Source organism: Triturus cristatus, chromosome 8 (genome assembly GCF_964204655.1).
Source record: "Triturus cristatus chromosome 8, aTriCri1.1, whole genome shotgun sequence".
In the NCBI taxonomy this organism is placed as follows: Eukaryota; Metazoa; Chordata; class Amphibia; order Caudata; family Salamandridae; genus Triturus; species Triturus cristatus.
In genome coordinates this window covers 1619902823-1619918004 of record NC_140591.1, presented here as the reverse complement: position 1 = coordinate 1619918004, position 15182 = coordinate 1619902823, and the positions used below count along the sequence as shown (strand labels likewise).

General features: G+C 35.1%; 8 non-coding genes across 8 annotated transcripts; all 8 read left to right on the top strand.

The window, feature by feature from the left end:
* The first annotated feature begins 2219 nt into the window (after window positions 1-2219).
* TRNAT-CGU (transfer RNA threonine (anticodon CGU)) lies at window positions 2220-2292 on the top strand. The gene has a single exon. It is a non-coding gene; the product is annotated as a tRNA-Thr (tRNA).
* Window positions 2293-3238: 946 nt separating this feature from the next.
* On the top strand, window positions 3239-3311 carry TRNAT-CGU (transfer RNA threonine (anticodon CGU)). Its single transcript has one exon. It is a non-coding gene; the product is annotated as a tRNA-Thr (tRNA).
* Window positions 3312-5783: 2472 nt separating this feature from the next.
* On the top strand, window positions 5784-5857 carry TRNAT-AGU (transfer RNA threonine (anticodon AGU)). Its single transcript has one exon. It is a non-coding gene; the product is annotated as a tRNA-Thr (tRNA).
* Window positions 5858-6300: 443 nt separating this feature from the next.
* Window positions 6301-6373, top strand: TRNAT-CGU (transfer RNA threonine (anticodon CGU)). The gene has a single exon. It is a non-coding gene; the product is annotated as a tRNA-Thr (tRNA).
* Window positions 6374-9358: 2985 nt separating this feature from the next.
* Window positions 9359-9431, top strand: TRNAT-CGU (transfer RNA threonine (anticodon CGU)). The gene has a single exon. It is a non-coding gene; the product is annotated as a tRNA-Thr (tRNA).
* Window positions 9432-13275: 3844 nt separating this feature from the next.
* TRNAT-CGU (transfer RNA threonine (anticodon CGU)) lies at window positions 13276-13348 on the top strand. Its single transcript has one exon. It is a non-coding gene; the product is annotated as a tRNA-Thr (tRNA).
* A 434-nt stretch (window positions 13349-13782) lies between these two features.
* On the top strand, window positions 13783-13856 carry TRNAT-AGU (transfer RNA threonine (anticodon AGU)). The gene has a single exon. It is a non-coding gene; the product is annotated as a tRNA-Thr (tRNA).
* A 945-nt stretch (window positions 13857-14801) lies between these two features.
* TRNAT-GGU (transfer RNA threonine (anticodon GGU)) lies at window positions 14802-14875 on the top strand. The gene has a single exon. It is a non-coding gene; the product is annotated as a tRNA-Thr (tRNA).
* The last annotated feature ends 307 nt before the right edge of the window (window positions 14876-15182 follow it).

Here is a 15182-nt window from a genome sequence, read left to right as displayed (position 1 = left end):
TTCAAAATATGGGATTGAGTTTAAAATGTGTTCTTTTGTAATACAACATAGCTATTCTTGTTTACAGATTAGGAATCCTTGCTTGTTTAACATTAGAATACATATTAAGGCACTTTAACACAGGCACAGAATTTGATCACCAATACTAAATTAATGATCCCTTCTGTATCACTAAACTAGGTGCTGTGGCAAAGTGGTTAAAGTGCCTGTCTCGTAAACAGGAAATCCTGAGTTCAAATCTCAGCAGCACCTTATTATTGGTCCTTACATGTAAAAATAATTTTCATCACGCAAATGTTTAATACATTTTAAAAAGAAAAGTGTTGTTCTGTGAACATTAGAATGGGTCATCTTAAATTGAAAAACAAAAAAACGTGTTATTGTGAAGATTTTCAAAGTAATGCTTTGAATGAAAAAGGGAGAAAAAAGTGACAAAGAGCAAAATAGAGATAAAAAATCATTCTAGAGTTGAATTCAAGTAATGCATTCTTAAAGAAGGCATGATTAAAACATTATGAACAAGATAAGCAATATATCAATGAGGTGTTTATGAATAGGATCAGTATCCTCGTCTAAAGTAGTTGAGTAGAGCGTTTTCTGAACTGAGAAATGATTATGAAAGTGAAAAACTCAGGATTCTCTTGAACACCATATGGCAAACTGTTCCTTAAAGCATTTTCAAGAGGGTGCTGTGGCTTAGCTGGTTAAAGCGCCTGTCTAGTAAACCGGAGATCCTGCGTTCAAATCTCAGAGGTGCCTTGCTTTCCGCATTCTTAAATAAAAAACTATTTTCATTAAGTCATCCTGCGATTCAATTCAATTAGATAAGTCTGATTTATCTTTCGGTTGAACAGATCATCTTAAACCTAATAAAAACTGAAAGTGTTTTCAATATTATAGTAACAATACTGTGATTGCAAAAATCAGAAAGGTATTTCAATGAGCAAGAGGCAGATGAAATATAACCCTAGATTTGAGCAATATTGATGAATATATGTACAACACTTATTTATGAACTATTCAAAATATGGGATTGAGTTTAAAATGTGTTCTTTTGTAATACAACATAGCTATTCTTGTTTACAGATTAGAAATCCTTGCTTGTTTAACATTAGAATACATATTAAGACACTTTAACACAGGCACAGAATTTGATCACCAATACTAAATTAATGATCCGTTCTGTATCACTAAAATAGCTGCTGTGGTTAAGTGGTTAAAGCGCCTGTCTCGTAAACAGGAAATCCTGAGTTCAAATCTCAGCAGCACCTTATTATTGGTCCTTACATGTAAAAATAATTCTCATCACGCAAATGTTTAATACATTTTAAAAAGAAAATTGTTGTTCTGTGAACATTAGAATGGGTCATCTTAAATTGAAAAACTAAAAAACGTGGTATTGTGAAGATTTTCAAAGTAATGCTTTGAATGAAAAAGGGAAAAAAGAGTGACAAAGAGAAAAATAAACATAAAAAATCATTCTAGAGTTGAATTCAAGTAATGCATTCTTAAAGAAGGCATAATTAAAACATTTATGAACAGGATAAGCAATATATCAATGAGGTGTTTATGAATAGGATCAGTATCCTCGTCTAAACTATTTGAGTAGTGCGTTTTCTGAACTGAGAAATGATTATGAAAGTAAAAAACTCAGGTTTCTCTTGAACACCATATGGCAAACTGTTCCTTAAAGCATTTTCAAGAGCGTGCTGTGGCTTAGCTGGTTAAAGCGCCTGTCTAGTAAACAGGAGATCCTGTGTTCAAATCTCAGCAGTGCCCTGCTTTCCTCATTCTTAAATAAAAAAATTATTTTCATTAAGTCGTCCTGCGATTCAATCAAATTAGAAAAGTCTGATTTATCTTTCGGTTGAACAGATCCTTTTAAACCTAATAAAAACTGAAAGTGTTTTCAATATTATAGTAACAATACTCTGATTGCAAAAATCAAAAAGGTATTTCAATGAGCAAGAGGCAGATGAAATATAACCCTAGATTTGAGCAATATTGATGAATATATGTAAAACACTTACTTATGAACTATTCAAAATATGGGATTGAGTTTAAAATGTGTTCTTTTGTAATACAACATAGCTATTCTTGTTTACAGATTAGGAATCCTTGCTTGTTTAACATTAGAATACATATTAAGACACTTTAACACAGGCACAGAATTTGATCACCAATACTAAATTAATCATCCCTTCTGTATCACTAAAATAGGTGCTGTGGCTAAGTGGTTAAAGCGCCTGTCTCGTAAACAGGAAATCCTGAGTTCAAATCTCAGCAGCACCTTATTATTGGTCCTTACATGTAAAAATAATTTTCATCACGCAAATGTTTAATACATTTTAAAAAGAAAAGTGTTGTTCTGTGAACATTAGAATGGGTCATCTTAAATTGAAAAACAAAAAAACGTGGTATTGTGAAGATTTTCAAAGTAATGCTTTGAATGAAAAAGGGAAAAAAGAGGGACAAAGAGCAAAATAGAGATAAAAAATCATTCTAGAGTTGAAATCAAGTAATGCATTCTTAAAGAAGGCATAATTAAAACATTTATGAACGGGATAAGCAATATATCAATGAGGTGTTTATGAATAGGATCAGTATCCTCGTCTAAACTATTTGAGTAGTGCGTTTTCTGAACTGAGAAATGATTATGAAAGTGAAAAACTCAGGTTTCTCTTGAACACCATATGGCAAACTGTTCCTTAAAGCATTTTCAAGAGGGTGCTGTGGCTTAGCTGGTTAAAGCGCCTGTCTAGTAAATAGGAGATCCTGAGCTCAAATCTCAGCAGTGCCTTGCTTTCCTCATTCTTAAATAAAAAACTATTTTCATTAATTCGTCCTGCGATTCAATTAAATTAGAAAAGTCTGATTTATCTATCGGTTGAACAGATCATCTTAAACCTAATAAAAACTGAAAGTGTTTTCAATATTATAGTAACAATACTGTGATTGCAAAATCAAAAAGGTATTTCAATGAGCAAGAGGCAGATTAAATATAACCCTAGATTTGAGCAATATTGATGAATATATATAAAACACTTATTCATGAACTATTCAAAATATGGGATTGAGTTTAAAATGTGTTCTTTTTTAATACAACATAGCTATTCTTGTTTACAGATTAGGAATCCTTGCTTTTTTAACATTAGAATACATATTAAGACACTTTAACACAGGCACAGAATTTGATCACCAATACTAAATTAATGATCCCTTCTATATCTCTAAAGTAGGTGCTGTGGCTAAGTGGTTAAAGCGCCTGTCTCGTAAACAGGAATTCCTGAGTTCAAATCTCAGCAGCACCTTATTATTGGTCCTTACATGTAAAAATGATTTTCATTACGCAAATGTTTAAAACATTTTAAAAAGAAAAGTATTGTTCTGTGAACATTAGAATGGGTCATCTTAAATTGAAAAACAAAAAAACATGGTATTGTGAAGATTTTCAAAGTAATGCTTTGAATGAAAAAGGGAAAAAACATTGACAAAGAGCAAAATAGAGATAAAAAATCATTCTAGAGTTGAATTCAAGTAATGCATTCTTAAAGAAGGCATAATTAAAACATTTATAAACAGGATAAGCAATATATCAATGAGGTGTTTATCAATAGGATCAGTATCCTCGTCTAAACTATTTGAGTAGTGCGTTTTCTGAACTGAGAAATGATTATGAAAGTGAAAAACTCAGGTTTCTCTTGAACACCATATGGCAAACTGTTCCTTAAAACTTTTTCTAGAGGGTGCTGTGGCTTAGCTGTTTAAAGCGCCTGTCTAGTAAACAGGAGATCCTGAGTTCAAATCTCAGCAGTGCCTTGCTTTCCTCATTCTTAAATACAAAATTATTTTCATTAAGTCGTCCTGCGATTCAATTAAATTAGAAAAGTCTGATTTATTTTTCGGTTGAACAGATCATCTTAAACCTATTAAAAACTGAAAGTGTTTTCAATAATATAGTAACAATACTGTGATTGCAAAAATCAAAAAGGTATTTCAATGAGCAAGAGGCAGATGAAATATAACCCTAGATTTGAGCAATATTGATGAACATATGTAAAACACTTATTTATGAACTATTCAAAATATGGGATTGAGTTTAAAATGTGTTCTTTTGTAATACAACATAGCTATTCTTGTTTACAGATTAGGAATCCTTGCTTGTTTAACATTAGAATACATATTAAGACACTTTAACACAGGCACAGAATTTGATCACCAATACTAAATTAATGATCCCTTCTGTATCACTAAAATAGGTGCTGTTGCTAAGTGGTTAAAGCGCCTGTCTCGTAAACAGGAAATCCTGAGTTCAAATATCAGCAGCACCTTATTATTGGTCCTTACATGTAAAAATAATTTTCATCACGCAAATGTTTAATACGTTTTAAAAAGAAAAGTACTGTTCTGTGAACATTAGAATGGGTCATCTTAAATTGAAAAACAAAAAAACGTGGTGTTGTGAAGATTTTCAAAGTAATGTTTTGAATGAAAAAGGGAAAAAAGAGTGACAAAGAGCAAAATAGAGATAACAAATCATTCTAGAGTTGAATTCAAGTAATGCATTCTTAAAGAAGGCATGATTAAAACATTTATGAACAAGATAAGCAATATATCAATGAGGTGTTTATGAATAGGATCAGTATCCTCGTCTAAAGTAGTTGAGTAGAGCGTTTTCTGAACTGAGAAATGATTATGAAAGTGAAAAACTCAGGATTTTCTTGAACACCATATGGCAAACTGTTCCTTAAAACATTTTCAAGAGGGTGCTGTGGCTTAGATCTTTAAAGCGCCTGTCTAGTAAACAGGAGATCCTGAGTTCAAATCTCAGCAGTGCCTTGCTTTCCTCATTCTTATATAAAAAACTATTTTCATTAAGTCGTCCTGCGATTCAATTCAATTAGAAAAGTCTGATTTATCTTTCGGTTGAACAGATCATCTTAAACCTAATAAAAACTGAAAGTGTTTTCAATATTATAGTAACAATACTGTGATTGCAAAATCAAAAAGGTATTTCAATGAGCAAGAGGCAGATGAAATATAACCCCAGATTTGAGCAATATTGATGAATATATGTAAAACACTTATTTATGAACTATTCAAAATATGGGATTGAGTTTAAAATGTGTTATTTTGTAATACAACATAGCTATTCCTGTTTACAGATTAGGAATCCTTGCTTGTTTAACATTAGAATACATATTAAGACACTTTAACACAGGCACAGAATTTGATCACCAATACTAAATTAATGATCCCTTCTGTATCACTAAAATAGGTGCTGTTGCTAAGTGGTTAAAGCGCCTGTCTCGTAAACAGGAAATCCTGAGTTCAAATGTCAGCAGCACCTTATTATTGGTCCTTACATGTAAAAATAATTTTCATCACGCAAATGTTTAATACGTTTTAAAAAGAAAAGTGTTGTTCTGTGAACATTAGAATGGGTCATCTTAAATTGAAAAACTAAAAAACGTGGTATTGTGAAGATTTTCAAAGTAATGCTTTGAATGAAAAAGGGAAAAAGAGTGACAAAGAGAAAAATAGACATAAAAAATCATTCTAGAGTTGAATTCAAGTAATGCATTCTTAAAGAAGGCATAATTAAAACATTTATGAACAGGATAAGCAATATATCAATGAGGTGTTTATGAATAGGATCAGTATCCTCGTCTAAACTATTTGAGTAGTGCGTTTTCTGAACTGAGAAATGATTATGTAAGTGAAAAACTCAGGTTTCTCTTGAACACCATATGGCAAACTGTTCCTTAAAGCATTTTCAAGAGGGTGCTGTGGCTTAGCTGGTTAAAGCGCCTGTCTAGTAAACAGGAGATCCTGAGTTCAAATCTCAGCTGTGCCTTGCTTTCCTCATTCTTAAATAAAAAAATTATTTTCATTAAGTCGTCCTGCGATTCAATTAAATTAGAAAAGTCTGATTTATCTTTCGGTTGAACAGATCCTCTTAAACCTAATAAAAACTGAAAGTGTTTTCAATATTATAGTAACAATACTGTGATTGCAAAAATCAAAAAGGTATTTCAATGAGCAAGAGGCAGATGATGAAATATAACCCTAGATTTGAGCAATATTGATGAATATATATAAAACACTTATTTATGAACTATTCAAAATATGGGATTGAGTTTAAAATGTGTTCTTTTGTAATACAACATAGCTATTCTTGTTTACAGATTAGGAATCCTTGCTTGTTTAACATTAGAATACATATTAAGACACTTTAACACAGGCACAGAATTTGATCACCAATACTAAATTAATAATCCCTTCTGTATCACTTAAATAGGTGCTGTGGCTAAGTGGTTAAAGCACCTGTCTCGTAAACAGGAAATCCTGAGTTCAAATCTCAGCAGCACCTTATTATTGGTCCTTACATGTAAAAATAATTTTCAGCACACAAATGTTTAATACATTTTAAAAAGAAAAGTGTTGTTCTGTGAACATTAGAATGGGTCATCTTAAATTGAAAAACAAAAAAACGTGGTATTGTGAAGATTTTCAAAGTAATGCTTTGAATGAAAAAGGGAAAAAAGAGTGACAAAGAGCAAAATAGAGATAAAAAATCATTCTAGAGTTGAATTCAAGTAATGCATTCTTAAAGAAGGCATAATTAAAACATTTATGAACAGGATAAGCAATATATCAATGAGGTGTTTATGAATAGGATCAGTATCCTCGTCTAAACTATTTGAGTAGTGCGTTTTCTGAACTGAGAAATGATTATGAAAGTGAAAAACTCAGGTTTCTCTTGAACACCATATGGCAAACTGTTCCTTAAAGCATTTTCAAGAGGGTGCTGTGGCTTAGCTGGTTAAAGCGCCTGTCTAGTAAACAGTAGATCCTGAGTTCAAATCTCAGCAGTGCCTTGCTTTCCTCATTCTTACATAAAAAATTATTTTCATTAAGTCATCCTGCGATTCAATTCAATTAGAAAAGTCTGATTTATCTTTTGGTTGAACAGATCATCTTAAACCTAATAAAAACTGAAAGTGTTTTCAATATTATAGTAACAATACTGTGATTGCAAAATCAAAAAGGTATTTCAATGAGCAAGAGGCAGATGAAATATGACCCTAGATTTGAGCAATATTGATGAATATATGTAAAACACCTATTTATAAACTATTCAAAATATGGGATTGAGTTTAAAATGTGTTCTTTTTTAATACAACATAGCTATTCTTGTTTACAGATTAGGAATCCTTGCTTGTTTAACATTAGAATACATATTAAGACACTTTAACACAGGCACAGAAGTTGATCACCAATACTAAATTAATGATCCCTTCTGTATCACTAAAGTAGATGCTGTGGCTAAGTGGTTAAAGCTCCTGTCTCGTAAACAGGAAATCCTGAGTTCAAATCTCAGCAGCACCTTATTATTGGTCCTTACATGTAAAAATAATTTTCATCACGCAAATGTTTAATACATTTTAAAAAGAAAAGTGTTGTTCTGTGAACATTAGAATGGGTCATCTTAAATTGAAAAACAAAAAAACGTGGTATTGTGAAGATTTTCAAAGTAATGCTTTGAATGAAAAAGGGAAAAAAGAGTGACAAAGAGCAAAATAGAGTTGAAAAATCATTCTAGAGTTGAAATCAAGTAATGCATTCTTAAAGAAGGCATAATTAAAACATTTATGAACAGGATAAGCAATATATCAATGAGGTGTTTATGAATAGGATCAGTATCCTCGTCTAAACTATTTGAGTAGTGCGTTTTCTGAACTGAGAAATGATTATGAAAGTGAAAAACTCAAGTTTCTCTTGAACACCATATGGCAAACTGTTCCTTAAAGCATTTTCAAGAGGGTGCTGTGGCTTAGCTGGTTAAAGCGCCTGTCTAGTAAACAGGAGATCCTGAGTTTAAATCTCAGCAGTGCCTTGCTTTCCTCATTCTTAAATAAAAAATTATTTTCATTAAGTCGTCCTGCGATTCAATTAAATTAGAAAAGTCTGATTTATCTTTCGGTTGAACAGATCATCTTAAACCTAATAATAACTGAAAGTGTTTTCAATAATATAGTAACAATACTGTGATTGCAAAAATCTAAAAGGTATTTCAATGAGCAAGAGGCAGATGAAATATAACCCTAGATTTGAGCAATATTGATGAATATATGTAAAACACTTATTTATGAACTATTCAACATATGGGATTGAGTTTAAAATGTGTTCTTTTGTAATACAATATAGCTATTCTTGTTTACAGATTAGGAATCCTTGCTTGTTTAACATTAGAATACATATTAAGACACTTTAACACAGGCACAGAATTTGATTACCAATACTAAATTAATGATCCCTTCTGTATCACTAAAATAGGTGCTGTGGCTAAGTGGTTAAAGCGCCTGTCTCGTAAACAGGAAATCCTCAGTTCAAATCTCAGCAGCACCTTATTATTGGTCCTTACATGTAAAATAATTTTCATCACGCAAATGATTAATACATTTTAAAAAGAAAAGTGTTGTTCTGTGAACATTAGAATGGGTCATCTTAAATTGAAAAACAAAAAAATGTGGTATTGTGAAGATTTTCAAAGTAATGCTTTGAATGAAAAAGGGAAAAAAGAGTGACAAAGAGCAAAATAGAGATAAAAAATCATTCTAGAGTTGAATTCAAGTAATGCATTTTTAAAGAAGGCATGATTAAAACATTTATGAACAAGATAAGCAATATATCAATGAGGTGTTTATGAATAGGATCAGTATCCTCGTCTAAAGTAGTTGAGTAGAGCGTTTTCTGAACTGAGAAATGATTATGAAAGTGAAAAACTCAGGATTCTCTTGAACACCATATGGCAAACTGTTCCTTAAAGCATTTTCAAGAGGGTGCTGTCGCTTAGCTGGTTAAAGCGTCTGTCTAGTAAACAGGAGATCCTGAGTTCAAATCTCAGAGGTGCCTTGCTTTCCGCATTCTTAAATAAAAAACTATTTTCATTAATTCGTCCTGCGATTCAATTAAATTAGAAAAGTCTGATTTATCTTTCGGTTGAACAGATCATCTTAAACCTAATAAAAACTGAAAGTGTTTTCAATATTATAGTAACAATACTGTGATTGCAAAAATCAAAAAGGTATTTCAATGAGCAAGAGGCCGATGAAATATAACCCTAGATTTGAGCAATATTGATTAATATATGTAAAACACTTATTTATGAACTATTCAAAATATGGGATTGAGTTTAAAATGTGTTCTTTTGTAATACAAAATAGCTATTCTTGTTTACAGATTAGGAATCCTTGCTTGTTTAACATTAGAATACATATTAAGACACTTTAACACAGGCACAGAATTTGATCACCAATACTAAATTAATGATCCCTTCTGTATCACTAAAATAGGTGCTGTGGCTAAGTGGTTAAAGCACCTGTCTCGTAAACAGGAAATCCTAAGTTCAAATCTCAGCAGCACCTTATTATTGGTCCTTACATGTAAAAATAATTTTCATCACGCAAATGTTTAATACATTTAAAAAGAAAAGTGTTGTTCTGTGAACATTAGAATGGGTCATCTTAAATTGAAAAACAAAAAAACGTGGTATTGTGAAGATTTTCAAAGTAATGCTTTGAATGAAAAAGGGAAAAAAGAGTGACAAAGAGCAAAATAGAGATAAAAAATCATTCTAGAGTTGAATTCAAGTAATGCATTCTTAAAGAAGGCATAATTAAAACATTTATGAACAGGATAAGCAATATATCAATGAGGTGTTTATCAATAGGATCAGTATCCTCGTCTAAACTATTTGAGTAGTGCGTTTTCTGAACTGAGAAATGATTATGAAAGTGAAAAACTCAGGTTTCTCTTGAACACCATATGGCAAACTGTTCCTTAAAGCATTTTCAAGAGGGTATGTATGTATGTATGTATGTATGTATGTATGTATGTATGTATGGCATACTTGTATAGCGCGGACTGTCACCCGAAGGGTATCCTGGCGCTTCAGACAATTATACCAACACCACACAGAGTAGTTGACGAGATTTAATCAGACCTAGGAAAGAGGAAAGTTTTGAGTTCCCTCTTAAAAGAAAGAAAGTCTCCGGAGCTCCTTAGCGACAAGGGAAGAGTGTTCCATTGTTTGGCGGCCACAAATCCAAAAGCTCGCCCACCCATCCGAGCTCTCATTACCTTAGGGATTACCACAAAATGTGCTGAGAGCGATCGAAGGGAGCGAGTGGGTACATACCACTGGAACAATTCTTGCAACGGAACCGGTCCTTGTCCATGTAGTCCTCTGAACACTAAACAAAGTGCTTTAAAGATAACTCGTTGCGGGACAGGTAGCCAATGGAGATCGGCTAGTGCCCTGGAGGAGGAGTCGGAACGGCGCCGGGACAAGGCCAACTTGGCCGCCATATTCTGCACACGTTGCAGTTTAGCCACCAAATTGGCTGGGGCTCCCAGAAGCAGTGCGTTGCAGTAGTCCAACCTACTCAGTATGGTGCATCGCACTACTTCTGGCCGAACACGGGTCGGCAGCAACGGCAAGATCTTCCACAGCATACGGAGCAGCATCATACAAGTGGCTACAGTTTTATTTACAAAAAGGTCCAGTTGAAGATTGGGCCCAAGCACTACACCCAGATTCCTGGCAGAGGCTGCTGCCAAAGGAGCATCCAAAAAAGAGGCGGGCCAAAAGTCAGGAGGCAGCGGCCGGGGGACCCGATCCAACGAGCAGTGTAATACCTCTGTTTTTGAGCCGTTAAACTGCAGAGAGTTCTGCCTCAACCATTCCGCAGTTGACGCCATACACTGATGGAAGGTCTCCAAAGGCACCGCATCTTTGCCCTCGATGGAAAAAATGAGCTGTGTATCATCGGCATAGTTAACAACCGAGATGCCGAATGATTTAATCAGACTCACTAGAGGGCGGAGGTAAAGGTTGAAAAAAATAGGGCTGATGGCAGACCCTTGCGGAACACCCTGCTTAACTGCTTTGATCTCCGACTGGAAAGGTGGCAGGGCCACTACCTGCTGCCTATCACCCAGATAGGAAACCAGCCAGTCACGGGCCAAGCCCTTCACACCTACATCCTCAAGTCTTCTGACCAAGATGTCGTGGTTGACCGTATCGAATGCGGCCGACATGTCGAGCAGCACTAAAAAGGCTGCTCGACCAGTGTCGGCCCGCGAACGAAGATCGTCTAAGGCGGTCACCAGGGCAGACTCCGTGCCGTGTGCAGGTCTGAAGCCAAATTGAGACATGTCCAGGCAGAGATTGGTCTCCAAAAAACTGGATAAGTGCCTAGTAACCAGTTTCTCCAGAATCTTAATGGGAAAAGGGAGCAGCGATATAGGTCTATAATTCGCTGGGCAGGTGGGGTCCAAGGTCTCCTTCTTCAGTAGAGGTGGGACAACTGCCAATTTCCAACACTCCGGGACACGTGCCAAGGAAAGGGACTGACAGCAAATAGCATGCAACGGAGGAAAGAGCTCCGCCTGAAATACTTTCCAGTATTTATGTGGCAGTGGGTCAAACGGGGAGCCGGAGGATACACTATTAGCCACCGAGCAGAATTCCTCGAAAGATGGGAGGGGAAAACTATCCAGCAATACCTGTTTGCCAGCTACCCTTTCCCTCACTGTGGCAGTCACTGATAAGGGGCCCTGTGCAGGTTGAGTAACAGGTGTAGTCGTTAAAGCAAGCTTATTTAGGATCAGGGCGATCTTATCCTCAAAAGCCTGCGCCAAAGAAGTACACAGAGCTTGGGAGGCAGGGATATCATTGGCAGCAGAGGCAGGTCGGGCAAGGTCCCCAACAATCTTAAACAAGGCCTGCGTTTTGTTCGGTGCATTTACGAGTGAATCCTCCAGGAATCGTGCTTTTGCGGCTTTGATGTGTATTTTATAGGTCGATAAGGCCTGTTTGAAGAGAACTTTCTCAGGGTCTAAATAATTTTTTCTCCAAGCTCGCTCCGCACGTCTACAACCGAGCTTCAGTTGTAATAGCTCAGCAGTAAACCAGGGCATGGCAATCCTAGATCTGTCTCTAATTTTGCGTAGAGGGGCCAGCCCATCTAGGGAATTAATGATTTTTCGGCTGAGGCACTCATAGCTTGCAGCCACATTGTCTCCTAAGGAAATATCACCACTCAACAAGGATGGTAGGCAAGGTTGTTTAAGCAGCTTTGACCACTGTCTACCCATCCTAGTCCTAGTGCCGCTACCTCCGCTCCCAGTTGGTACCGTAGGGAGTACAACGGAGAAGAGGACCAAAGCATGATCCGTCCAGCATTGAGGGAGGATGTCACGAACTGCCACCTGGCCAGAATCTGCGAAGATCAGGTCGAGAGTATTGCCCTTGGAGTGAGTCTGTGAGTGTACCAGCTGCTGCAGGTGAATATCACTGCAGGCCTGAACCAGCTCCGAGAGAGCAGACTTTGTAGGGCCATCAGGACAAAGATTGAAGTCTCCCAAAATCAGAGTCCTGGCATGGGTGTTAGAGAGCTCGAAGATAGTATCAATTAGCTCAAGTACTGCTGACAGGGTGCTGGCAGGGGGCCGATAGCACAGCAGCCCAGAATAAAGGGTACCTCCGTGCCCTTTAATGGAGAAGGCCAGAGTCTCACAGCCCACGATGTACTTGGTATCGAGCAATGAGACATCGAGCGATTCCCTAAATATAAGACCCACACCCCCTCCTCTAGCTCCCTCCCGCGGGTTGTGTCTGATCTTGTAGCCCGGAGGGCATGCTAACCCTAACTCCACCATGCAGTCTGCTCTGGTCCATGTTTCTGTCATAAACAGAATGTCGCTTAGCTGGTTAAAGCGTCTGTCTAGTAAACAGGAGATCCTGAGTTCAAATCTCAGAGGTGCCTTGCTTTCCGCATTCTTAAATAAAAAACTATTTTCATTAATTCGTCCTGCGATTCAATTAAATTAGAAAAGTCAGATTTATCTTTCGGTTGAACAGATCATCTTAAACCTAATAAAAACTGAAAGTGTTTTCAATATTATAGTAACAATACTGTGATTGCAAAAATCAAAAAGGTATTTCAATGAGCAAGAGGCAGATGAAATATAACCCTAGATTTGAGCAATATTGATTAATATATGTAAAACACTTATTTATGAACTATTCAAAATATGGGATTGAGTTTAAAATGTGTTCTTTTGTAATACAACATAGCTATTCTTGTTTACAGATTAGGAATCCTTGCTTGTTTAACATTAGAATACATATTAAGACACTTTAACACAGGCACAGAATTTGATCACCAATACTAAATTAATGATCCCTTCTGTATCACTAAAATAGGTGCTGTGGCTAAGTGGTTAAAGCGCCTGTCTCGTAAACAGGAAATCCTAAGTTCAAATCTCAGCAGCACCTTATTATTGGTCCTTACATGTAAAAATAATTTTCATCACGCAAATGTTTAATACATTTAAAAAGAAAAGTGTTGTTCTGTGAACATTAGAATGGGTCATCTTAAATTGAAAAACAAAAAAACGTGGTATTGTGAAGATTTTCAAAGTAATGCTTTGAATGAAAAAGAGAAAAAAAGAGTGACAAAGAGCAAAAGAGAGATAAAAAATCATTCTAGAGTTGAATTCAAGTAATGCATTCTTAAAGAAGGCATGATTAAAACATTTATGAACAAGATAAGCAATATATCAATGAGGTGTTTATGAATAGGATCAGTATCCTCTTCTAAAGTAGTTGAGTAGAGCGTTTTCTGAACTGAGAAATGATTATGAAAGTGAAAAACTCAGGATTCTCTTGAACACCATATGGCAAACTGTTCCTTAAAGCATTTTCAAGAGGGTGCTGTGGCTTAGATGGTTATAGCGCCTGTCTAGTAAACAGGAGATCCTGAGTTCAAATCTCAGCAGTGCCTTGCTTTCCTCATTCTTAAATAAAAAATTATTTTCATTAAGTCGTCCTGCGATTCAATTAAATTAGAAAAGTCTGATTTATCTTTCGGTTGAACAGATCATCTTAAACCTAATAAAAACTGAAAGTGTTTTCAATATTATAGTAACAATACTGTTATTGCAAAAATCAAAAAGGTATTTCAATGAGCAAGAGGCAGATGAAATATAACCCTAGATTTGAGCAATATTGATGAATATATGTAAAACACTTATTTATGAACTATTCAAAATATGGGATTGAGTTTAAAATGTGTTCTTTTGTAATACAACATAGCTATTCTTGTTTACAGATTAGGAATCCTTGCTTGTTTAACATTAGAATACATATTAAGACACTTTAACACAGGCACAGAATTTGATCACCAATACTAAATTAATGATCCCTTCTGTATCACTAAAATAGGTGCTGTGGCTAAGTGGTTAAAGCGCCTGTCTCATAAACAGGAAATCCTAAGTTCAAATCTCAGCAGCACCTTATTATTGGTCCTTACATGTAAAAATAATTTTCATCACGCAAATGTTTAATACATTTAAAAAGAAAAGTGTTGTTCTGTGAACATTAGAATGGGTCATCTTAAATTGAAAAACAAAAAAACGTGGTATTGTGAAGATTTTCAAAGTAATGCTTTGAATGAAAAAGGGAAAAAAGAGTGACAAAGAGCAAAATAGAGATAAAAAATCATTCTAGAGTTGAATTCAAGTAATGCATTCTTAAAGAAGGCATAATTAAAACATTTATGAACAGGATAAGCAATATATCAATGAGGTGTTTATCAATAGGATCAGTATCCTCGTCTAAACTATTTGAGTAGTGCGTTTTCTGAACTGAGAAATGATTATGAAAGTGAAAAACTCAGGTTTCTCTTGAACACCATATGGCAAACTGTTCCTTAAAGCATTTTCAAGAGGGTGCTGTGGCTTAGCTGGCTAAAGAGCCTGTCTGGTAAACAGGAGATCCTGAGTTCAAATCTCAGCAGTGCCTTGCTTTTCTCATTCTTAAATAAAAAACTATTTTCATTAAGTCGTCCTGCGATTCAATTCAATTAGAAAAGTCTGATTTATCTTTCGGTTGAACAGATCATCTTAAACCTAATAAAAACTGAAAGTGTTTTCAATATTATAGTAACAATACTGTGATTGCAAAAATCAGAAAGGCATTTCAATGAGCAAGAGGCAGATGAAATATAACCCTAGATTTGAGCAATATTGATTAATATATGTAAAACACTTATTTATGAACTATTCAAAATATGGGATTAAGTTTAAAATATGTTCTTTTGTAATACAAC